Raw genomic sequence first — 11,549 nt, 5'->3', positions numbered from 1 at the left:
GAAAACGTCAGGTCACGCTCGTATTGCTCTCTGGGATAATGATCGCCGAGTCACAACAAAAATAGTATGACGAGAACAAAATAAAACCTATATTTAAAAAGAGACACCACAAAGCACAGAATTCGTGAAGCTTTTATTTCACTTTTTTTCCTGTTTCAGGACGCGGGGGAGGGGGGAGATTTACAGAAATATTTAGAAATTACTCTAATTCGGAGCGAACGGAAAATTGACCTTTTCTGCTCTTTCGGTCCAATTCTGATTTAATTATTTAATTACTATAAAACTTTAGATCCCACCTTGCAACACGGCTCCTCTCAAAGAAATCACCGGTCCAATAATATGCTTCTCTTCTGTCACTTCGGTTTGTCTTCACAATCATGTTCAATTTTTCACATATATATGCCATATGTATATGCCAGTTTTAAGCATAAATGTCCATTGAGATCAATGCAGACCTTTTAAAACGCACGACACTATTTGGGCTATATTTACTAACGGCAACTCTTTTAGAGCCCTCTCATCAAAAATCTGCGGAAACAGTCCAAGAAAAACTTCCCTAATATTCATATTAGTAGTAAAAGCATCTATACCAGACGTGTAACTTATTAACACCAGCGGTGAGGACTAGTCAGTTTTCCCTGACTTTCTTTTTAAGGCTATTTGAAAATATAGCTCAGTCAAACTAAACTATAAAGCCTATTTCATCTGGAAAACGGTGGTAGAAATTAAACTTTTGTGAGCTGTTGAAGACAAGGTATGTGACGAGATTGATCTGGCTGTTAATAGACCGCATAGTAGTGAACTAGACAGCTAAGCTAGGGATCAAAATGAACCAACTTTAGTCACCTGAATATTCGACAGGATTTTTTTTCTTCCTTCCGAATAGTCATTTCCTCCCTTCTTGACCGGTTATTTGGTCTCCCACTTCGCTGAGGGAGAGAGCAGTTGAAAGAAAAGAGGGGAAACCCCTCACTGCATAGCATTTCCTTTCTGCTGTTCCATTATCTAAATACAAGATTGAAGTTAAAGACCAATAAAATGAACCTCTCTGCAAGCATTTAAACTAAAATGATCTCAAAATGCTAAGCAAGCCCGATTGTGTCTCATGTCAACACTTATTTGTCCATGTCTAGGTTGTTTAGCTGAAACTCTTAAATTCGTGTGTGTCCGTTTGACACCTTTGCTGGCTAAAAGCCCCGTGTAATTTGTCAATATAAATACCACTTCCTAGGCACTGTAATTTTTAAATGTTCCCTTGTGCCCTAGGTTGTTAGCTCGTCTGTCTACTCTTCATTGGCATCTACCTAACAGCCCGGGCAGCGCCGCTGATACACAGCGTCCAATGTTCACGACACATTTTCGCCCAGGTGTCCTCTGCTCTCTTCGGCTCTGGAAGAGCTCTCCTAAGGCTGGGATGGTGACTGATTCTCAGTAGATGAACAGACCCCAGGCAAATGGAGCCCCGCAGTCTAACAACAGTGTATTGGAGTCAGACCTTCCCGACGGGTCTAGTTCAACAGCTGCCAGCAAAGAGGATCGAGCGGAACTGGCCCATCACTAGAATCACCTACTATTTGTAAGGGGTTTTTTTTTTATGCCCTGCTTGTTTGGGGCCGGATCACAAGTCATTTGGTGGAGCCAAGATCTGGCCAAGATATGCAGTGGCAACGGACTCAGCCCGGGCTGCGTCTTCCAAGCCTGGTTCAGCCCAGCCGCAGGGCGAGAAGCGGAGGCGAATTGTGTGAGGCACGTTTCACTCCCGCCCTCCACCAGCCAGCCCAACGCCTGTCGCTGACCCGAGGAAATAGACCAATAATCCCAGGCCATCCGTATCTCTGTGTGCTAGAGCCTTGTCAGCTTGTTTACACATATGCCTTAAAAGCACTAAACGCCTTGGGAAAAGCATGCTCGGTGTCTTTCAAATGAAAGCCACATGCAAAGCGCAGGCAGCCTGCAGTGCATTTTTTCTCCCAATAAATGTCCCTCTTAAAAGGCAGCCAGTAAACTGCAGGGGGACACGGAGCGGCGCATCTGCCTGGAAAGCGGCTCCCAGCCACCCCCAAGCCTGGGACTCGCACGGGCTCCCTGCTAGAGCGGGACGCGCAGCTCTGGGCTTAAAATGAGGGTCCGCAGGGTGGCAAACTCCCGTCCACAAGCGCTTCCCCGGCCCTGGGCTGGCAAGGAAAGAGCCAGGTGCAGGGGCTGCGCGACACGGGCCTCGGCAGCTGGAAAGGCAGCCCCTGTAACGTGACAGCTCGGAGCGTTCCCGAGTGACCCCTGCACACCCAGGGGGCAGCTGCAGCCCGCGGAGAATCCGGTCCCACGTGAGGCCGCCGCTGTCACCCGCCTTGATGCTGGGCTCCTTCCCGCGCTAAGAACAGCCTCTCATGGGCTGGGGCTGAGTGCTGGGAGGGGGGGGGGGTGACACCACTTCAGCTCCCCGTCCCACGTGTGAGCCCCTAGCCCTGTGCCCTGCTTGAGAGGCTGCGGGTTAGGGGAACAGCGGGCTGAATCTGCTAGAGACAGAGAGGCTGTGCGTATGGGGGAGGGGGGACCCCCACCACACTCTGTTATGCCGCGTTTGCGGGCCAGATTCTGCTCGCTATCTGTGCCGCTTTCAAAGGACGTCACTGAGGGGGGGAATTGGCGCCACGCAAAGTGAATGGATTCTTCTCCTCCGGAGCTTGAGCGGGGCAGGGTGACTTCAAGGGAGGAGGGGGAACAAGGGGAATTCAAGAGCTTCTAAAGATCTCAGGAAAGAAGGCGGCAAGTCGCTGGAAAGCATCTTTCTGCAGGCCGGCTCCCCGCGCGCAGCAGCAGCCGGCAGCCCAGCTAGGAGAGGCAGCGCGCAGATGCCTGCGGGCGCTCCCTGAACCTGCTGCGCGCGGGGGTGGTGTGTGATTGAGGGACGCTTCGTGGTGTGTGTGTGGGATGTGTGTGGGGAGGGGGGAGGGAGGCGCTGGCCCTCGCAGCCAACGTGCGCTCCCCGGGAAACTCCGTCCCCTGAGATAGCCCCTGGATTCGCACTGCCAAGTGGCTCCTGCCGAACTCTGAAGGCGTTTGTACTGAGCACAGAACTGGGTTTCTTCCCCCCTCTCCCTCATCTTCCCCCCTACCCGTCGGGCTCAGTTCACTAAACTAATAGAGTCAACAGGAGTAAATTAAGAGCAAACATGCAACACAAACAGGTTCCTCATTTAGAAACAAAACCGAACGGGGAGGGGGGGGGGGAGAGGAGTGGATGAGTCGGAAACTCTCCACAGAACCATCGTTTTTGGGGGACAAGCTGCCTGGACCAACAACCCAGACACGTTGCTCACGTTGCCTCTCCAGTTGGCCCTGTCTCTATATGGGTGGGCATCAGCTCGCGGCCCAGAGAATGCCCTGCTTTCAGGGGATCTCCCGTAGTTTTTCACTTTGTGGAAACAAAGAGAGCAGGCTAAGACACCAGTAAGACTCGGGGATTTCCTTTGTAAATTTCAAATAAGACCATCCCCGCCCTCTGTTTCAGGCAATGTTTTTTTCTAGTGTTAGGGTCAAGCATAGAGTTGGGGTTTGGGCTTGGATTAGAGGGAGCTTCTTTACACTGCTGGCCTTCCAAGCAACAAGCCTGTGTTGGAAACACGACCTGTATTTGTGGGGAAAGAGAAACGATTCGTTTTAGATGGAGCGGCAAGGAGCCATCTCTCATTGCAAAGAGTTGGCTTCTCTAAACTACAGCCTTCTTCTCGAGCTGCTGACTCCGCTCCGTGAAAAGGGAACGCCAAGCTACAGGGGTTGTAAGATGGATGCTTTGCTTTCACAGGGTTATTTTACAAAGTGAATTTGAGGGGTAGCCAGGGAAGCTGCGGGGAGACCCTTGAATATGGCCGAACATGTCAACTGCTCGAGAAGGAAAAAAGGGTCCATGGCGAAAGAAAGCTAAACCAATTGAACGTTATGTAGAATGGCAAGTGGCCAAACAGTTCAATATTTTATGTGCCCTCTATTTCATGTGTGGAGGCTTCACCCGCCCACGCCTTTCATGCTTAAATATATAGATTTGTACCATCTCAGACTAGCTCGAGAGTTGCACTGAAGTGAAACCCGTGAAGAAATAAACACACCAACCCGATCGTGTTCTGTGTCATGTTCGACAGCTTAGCTGTGGCTAATTTGCTTTTGGGGAAGAGGGAGCCAAAGTGGGGCGACTACAACATAAGGTGCAACCTCCATGAATGATATAACTTTAGAACCATTCAACAAAAATTATCCATTCTAAGGGGTTATGAGAAGCTAAATTTTACAGATGTAGAATTTGGAGGAACCGATTTACATTTTACCAAAATATTCTGTTTGTGTAAATACATTTTAACATCCTGGCGTTGTATGTTTATTATAATAACATTGGTTTTGATTTTTTCCCACAGTGTAAAACGAGTTACTTAAGATGGTAAACCAGATCCAATGCATTCACATGCTGAATTTGCTTTTACCTCAGGATACTGAAAGGACCCGATTCAGCTCTATTAAGTTAATATCCAAATGAATGAGCTTTCTTTCCAAAGGACCAAATAAACATTCCGCGCCCCATTAACGCATAAACGTTTGGTTCAATATAGACAGATGACCTTCGCATTTCCACAGTTTGGAGAAAAAAAACATTTAATCAAAAATATTTTGATAAATGCTAGTAATATATGGGCTCTGTAGGATAAGTTAGAACGTACCAATAAATCAAGAATTTTTTACTGAACATTTTAGTGTTTAATTCTGCAGCGACTGAGGGACAGACTAACTGGCCCTTTCATCTCTATTTTGCAGTTAAGACAAATGGATCATTTATTAGTTATGCCAATCGCACAGCCAAAAACGAAGGAATGTAAGGCCAGGCATTTTCAATTCACGTGTACAATTCAATCCAAGACACAATAGCAGTGGCGATGCGGTTTCTCCCATTTGGTGCTTTGATAATACCTTAGTGGTTTGCTAGATTTCTTTTATGACACCTGCACAGAAACAATGAGAGAGAGAGAGAGGAGAATCCCCGTCAGTTTAACTTGTGTTCAGGAAAAATAAAGCAATTGCAGGGAACGTAAAGGTGAACTTGCCCATGCAAGAAACACCGGAGTTGTTTTCAAACTACGCCAGCTTTGAAGAATTTCGTCTTGGAGAACGTAATTACTATTCTTCTCAAAACATCTGTCATTTCCTTACACACAAAAAGTGTGTACTGTAGGATTTCATCTCAGTTCAAGAGGAAATCTCAACGGAGATCTCCACAAAAAGCAGACTGAGCTCCTAACTCGATCTTTTTTAAGTGATAATGAAGCCTACTGAAGAGTGTTGCAAATGCAAACCCATTCAATCTCCATGTTATCTGGAGATTATATGACTTTTTTATCAAGTCTCTTAAAGAGGTTGAAATTTGAGCAATTAAGTGCCCTAATGATGAGACCTGCTACTTAAGACTGCAGGTTTCAGGACCCGATCGTGTCCGTCTACTTGTGCTTAGAGCCCCGCTCTAACTGCCCGCCCTCAACAGAAAGACTTTCATTCACATCAGTGGGAGTTGGATCGGGCGCCTGGCAAAGGTGTAGCATCTGGATTCTATTCAATTCGGACTCTCTACAAGGACAAACCAGTTCGAAACGAGAGGGGGATAGCTGAGGTAGGTCTCCGATACGGTAGCAGAAAACTTGGCCTAAAACGCAGTCTGACTCCCTGTGCCAGTCCCTCTGAAAAAATTGAGATACAAATAAAACACTAATATTATTTTCCACATCAAAGGAACAGCCATATTAAGAATAAGAGGCCAAAACATGACTAAACAAGCTAGCTAGTAAGTTAAAGTTGAACATTTGCTGCTCATTTTCCCAGCAGAATTAATGTCTTATGTGTATTTTTAAAAGAGCTCATTATGAGTTTTAATTTTCGACGATTCCTAAATAAATTAAGTTAAAAAATCCTTTCTATGAAGAATTACCCCAAGGTGAATTAACCTAACCCCGACTAGGACTCTAAAACATTTAAGACTCCACACACCTAACAAAACCCGTAATAGTCATACATTCTTACCTTGCTGGCCTGTGGATTAATATTAGGGCAATTTTACATAGTATACACCGGCTACATTACAGCAGCGACGCCAAGACACTAAAACATCGCGTAGGCTGGTTGTATGGGTGGGTGTAGGGCCCGGCTCAGTTGTCATCTCTCGATTTTTTTAAAACCATGATATATAGGTCGAAATTCTTGGTTTGAAGCACGAAGCTAAAGAAAGTTGGCTACAGAACGCTCAAGGGCTAAAAAAAGGTCGCTATTTATGTAGCCTGCATTAACAAACGGCTACATTGAGTCGATTTAGTCCCACATTGACAGGGACTGCTAGTTTTCAAGCCCAGATCAGCTGAAAGGCCGCTGCTTTTCAGCCATGCAAACTAAATGTTAGATCAGATTAAAAAAATGTGTAATTCCAATTCTGCTTCATCATTATTCATGAAGCCCCATCATTACTCATACAGCGCCTAGGCTGAAAGCCACAAAACGATTTTATTCTACTCTGTTTGGATCTGGAGAGTCTCAGAGCATTATTTTGTCCTTAGGTGAGAGCTGCTTGTAGTTTTTGAGCCGTTTGGGTACTTAATGGAGCATTTATTCCCAACTAACTAAGGTTCTTGGCCTTTCTTATCCTGAGCACCAATATACATTTTGTTTAAAAAAAGAACTTAGTGGGTAACTGATGCGTAGCTGATATTTCATCCGCGGTGCTTTTCTTTTCCGTGTAACCTTTAACTCTTAAGAACATTTTATGCTTTCCACACAAATATTGATATTGGCAAATAAACCCATCTAACCGTCCATGGCTAGACAGTGCTCTTTTTGTTTCGAAAATGCGCTATCAAAATTAACCCACAGCATTATAAATTGCCTACAAATATACAGGGCAGGTAACCTGTGTAGACAAAACTCTTACCTCGACTCGCGGAAGAACGTGCCTGAACTCTGTGGGGCGGTTTTTGCTCCTATACTCTAGCAGCTGGATGCAGGCAAATGGCACTAAATTGGATAGGTCAAGCTCAAGCATAAGCCACGTGCATCTCTATATTTGTGCCAGTAGAACGTTGGTGCGATCTAGTAACCAAGGGAAGGTTCGTCTCCATGTCTTGATTTGTAGTCTGAGCACAGTGCAGCCCTGTACATCTATATTTGAAGAAAAACAGGACGGCATGCGCTGGACACAGAATAGACCCAGATCGATAGCATCCTTGATAGCCACTTGGGCTCTGAAACGCCAAAAAAGGAAAATATACTACCAACAGAGACTGACTTTAAACACAGCGAGACTGTCCAGTAACCTAACTAAACTCAATCGGCCTTTAAATATCTAGGGTCCGCAATAGAAACAAATAAAATGATTAATGAAAATGGTATCAACCTGAGTAGGAGCCACACGTAACAACTGTTGGGTGCGAGGGCTATTCTCAGACAAAAAATAACGCGAGTCAATAGGAATGGGCCCAAAATAGAGGATGAAATTTCTACTTTTAGAGAAGGGAAATTGATTGATCACTCATTTTTTAAGGCGTTTTAAAAATAGAGGTGCCCTTATTTTTAAGGCGCTGCAGTGAACTAACATCGCTTTAGCAGTAAAAAGTTCATTCAAGTTCATCAGTCCACTTCTTCACAGAGGTTCGAACTTAATAAGAAAGTATTTGTGAGGAGGGGAAAAAAGTCTTTAGAAATCACTATTTAGTTGAGCCTGTTTAATTTTCTTGGACTGCCTCCACTTCCACCATCAGCTTAATAGTATTTGCTTTCTGCGGCAGGCATTCTTCTTTTCCCACATTAAGAAAATTGTTTTTAAAAGAAAATTGCCCAAGAACTGAATTAAATTAGGTGAAATACAAAGAGCTCATTACACAGGGCAGAGAAAGAATTCATGTTAGTCCTGTGTTTTTCAAATGGGAAGTCTCGCGACTCTGTTGCAAACGATGATGGCAGAACACCTGTGCCGTTTAAGTGACAGGTATTATATTGTTAAAGTCAACCTTCAGGAAAATACCTTATCTCCAGCAGCCTGAATCAACCTTTTTCTTTTAATGCTCTCAAAAATCGTGACACACAGCTGTAGACAATTAACAGCAATACCCGAATACGGGAGTTACCCTTTTCATTTCTTAGCGCTTATTTCATTAACAAAGCCATGGCTACATAGCGGCAACCTTCCTTCCAACGTTGTTTTATACAGAGAAATACCAGACGCGCTGATTTGAAGTCTTAACTAGCTGCGTGGTGCGTCTTACAGGTATTTATGGTGCAACATAATGAGTTACAGCAATCAAATACATTAACACAAAAAGGCGCGTTAAGTTTCAAGATTGTTTAAAAACAAATAAAACTTCCACGTCAAAGAAGAATAAAAAACTTACACAACTATTAGAAAACCGAATGCCCTTGTAAGATTGCCATGAACAATTATCAGCTCCGGTACAAAATTTATGTGCTTGCCCCTAAACACTGAAAAGACCACTGCACTTCAGCACCAGGCAACTGTCTGATCAATGATTATGGGCTTTCTTATGTATGCGGGTGCAGGCAAAGTAAATGTTGATGCTTTAAAAAAAATACAGGAAACCAAATTAAAATTCTCAAGGTCCAAAACAACCAATAAGCAAAAAATCTTAGGGAGAAAAAAAAAAGATTTAATCGGTTGGAGCACGGGACAGCCATTTGTATACTTTTATACAAGTAACCCATCCATGCTTCTTCACAATTTTACTCGTGTCAGTTTCAAATCCCCATAAAAAAACTTGGGGATTAAAGCTGATTACTCAGTGTCTCTGTTAAGTTGCTGGCAATTCGAAGACAGTTTCAAGGTTGGCTGAAAAGCAAGGAGCTCTTCAGTATTTATAGAGAAAAGTCTCCCAACTTGCAGGTACTAGGCCCTCTGCACCTCCATGAGGTTGTGTCTACATGGCACATTTATTTTGGAATAAACTAATCCAGAATAGTTATTCTGAAAGGGTATGTCTACCCTGCATTCCTCTTTGGAGAGAGGAATGCAAATACAGACAAATGAAATTGCAAATTAAGCGAGGATTTGAATTTCCCATGCTTCATTTGCATAATGTCAGATGGCCGCTTTTCCGAAATAGTGTATTTAGAGCCATGGTTACCAATCAGTAGATCGCGATCTACCGGTAGATCTCAGGGGCTCCAAGAGTAGCTCTTGAGCCCTCTCTGAACTGCGCACCTGCGCAGTGCATTTACATTAGATTTCCTCATGTAATGTAGGCGGGGCTTCAAGGAAGGGGCGGAGCAGTAGATCTTCACCTGTTCTGAGACTTAAGTGATCTTGGGTGTGTAAAGTTTGGAGACCACTGATTTAGAGAAAAAAAACAGGGTTATTTAAAAAAGAAACCCTTCCTTCAAGATAACCTTTACTCCTTAAAAAATGAGGTTTAAGGGTAATTTTGAAGGAAGGGTTTCTTTTCAAAATAACCCTGTTTTTTTTCTTGAAATACGCTATTTTGGAAAAGCGGCCGGCTGCCATTATGCAAATTAAGTGCAGAAAATTCAAATCCACGCTTCATTTGCAATTGTTTGTCTGCATTTGCATTCCTTTCTGGAAGGAGGAATGCAATGTAGACATACCCACATAGCTTATTTCAAAATAAGCACATCTGCACTACAGGGAAGCATCAAAATTATTGTGAGGCAGGGTTCTCTAATGCAGATGTGCTATTTTGATTAAGAGCCCCAGGAGGCACCGGGGAAGAATAAGTTAGAATGGCTTGGTCAGGAGCTATTTCGAAATAGTTATTTTGGAATAGGAGCTGCGTAAATGCTCCACTTCTGCTATTTCAGAATAGGCGTTATTCTTCGTAGAATGAGGTTTACAGAAGTTGGAATAAGCCTCCCGTTATTCCAAAATAACACTATTGCTGTGCAGACACTCGCAGAGTTATTTCAAAATAATGCTCATTATTTTGAAATAACTTTGCTGTAGAGCTGCACCCTGAGGGCACGTCTAGACTACCTGTGGCTTCTGAAAGAAGATATGCAAATTAGGTGCAAATTCTTCTCATCCCTTTTTTAGAAGAGTTAAAAAAAACAGTCTAGATGGGGGTGTTTTTTCACGAAAACCCTCTTTTCTGAAAGAATCCTGTAAACCTCATTTTTTGAGGAATAAGGGTTTTTTTCGAAAAAGGGGTTTTCATGTGAAAAACCCCATCTAGACTGCTTTTTTTCCCGAAAAGAACTCTTCCGAAAAAAGGGATCAGAAGATATGCAAATTTGCACAGCTTCTTTAGGAAGCTGCAGGTAGTCTAGATGTAGCCTGAGTCTCCTGCGGTGTAAGAAGTGTAGGCAGTGTGGCTACAAGTTGTGATCAGCTTCCCCCTGCACAAGGTATAGATAGGGCAGTTGGGGACAGGGTGAGGAACTACTATAAGACCCACACAGCTAGTGTTGTGTCTGGAAAAGAGGGATATGTTGCAAACCTGTTAATCTGAAGGTTTTTCCGCCTCAATTTCTTACCAAAAAAAGCCATTTTTTGTGTGAAATAGACAATTTTTCCTTTTCTATTTTACCCAGAGTTGTGGCCAATTCCCTCGAGTATCCCAGTCTCATCTAACTTATTCTGCAAACTCCAGATAGTGCTGCAATAGTTAATTATTTGCTATGGGTTCCACTATCAATTTTTAGGCCTGAAGAAGCTGTAAATCAGTGCTTAACCTGGCTCCTTGTGTTACCAGGGTTATAACCCCCTCATCTAGCATGAATAACATTTTTTTCACAAGTCTTCAAAAAGATTAAATGTGGATAATCTGTCCCATCCCCCCACCACTTATGAAGGTAACTAACAAAGCAGGGGATGAAGATTGCTGGAGTAAGATTTTTATACTAGTACAAGTTAGTACAAACAACTTTGTTTCCAACGAAGATTGGAAATTTGGCAGCTTAATTGTGCATAATATAGTTCAGTTATTTTCTGTATTATTGGGGACTTCCAATAAAAATGAGTTTTCATAAGGATTTTTCTCATTACATGATGTCACTTTAAGGCATCGCCTTCTAGTACAACCTGGCTCCCATTACAGTTAATAGGAGTAGCTTTGGCATTCATCAAGGAAAGAATGTATCTCCATAAATACACATTTCCATTTGTGCCTTACTATGCTGTGACACTGAAATCAAAGGGTTGTTAATCAACTACATTCTTTGCAATGCCTGTAATTTGTGCACTAGGCAATCAAATGGTAGTTATGCTTCTGTGTATTTGTGGACTGATCTGGATCCTAATTATGGGAGCATCTTTGAAAGCATCATACAGAAGATCCACCTTTAAGTGACAGGTCCATAAAAAATGCTCTATTAAGATAAAATGCAACAGTAATGCTACATGAAAAGAAATTTGTAGAATATTTTTCTTTGTACAAATTAAAATATATTCTGTAAATACAGCAGTACTTTGTTGAATGTGATCAGTTAAAAGAAGATAGCATTTTGAAGAACAGCTTTTGGTTCAAATAATGTTACTATTTAATAATTGTCTACTATCTAAG

This window comes from Pelodiscus sinensis, chromosome 1 (genome assembly GCF_052426305.1).
Source record: "Pelodiscus sinensis isolate ZL-2025 chromosome 1, ASM5242630v1, whole genome shotgun sequence".
In the NCBI taxonomy this organism is placed as follows: domain Eukaryota; kingdom Metazoa; phylum Chordata; order Testudines; family Trionychidae; genus Pelodiscus; species Pelodiscus sinensis.
Note: the sequence above shows the minus strand (reverse complement) of the source record.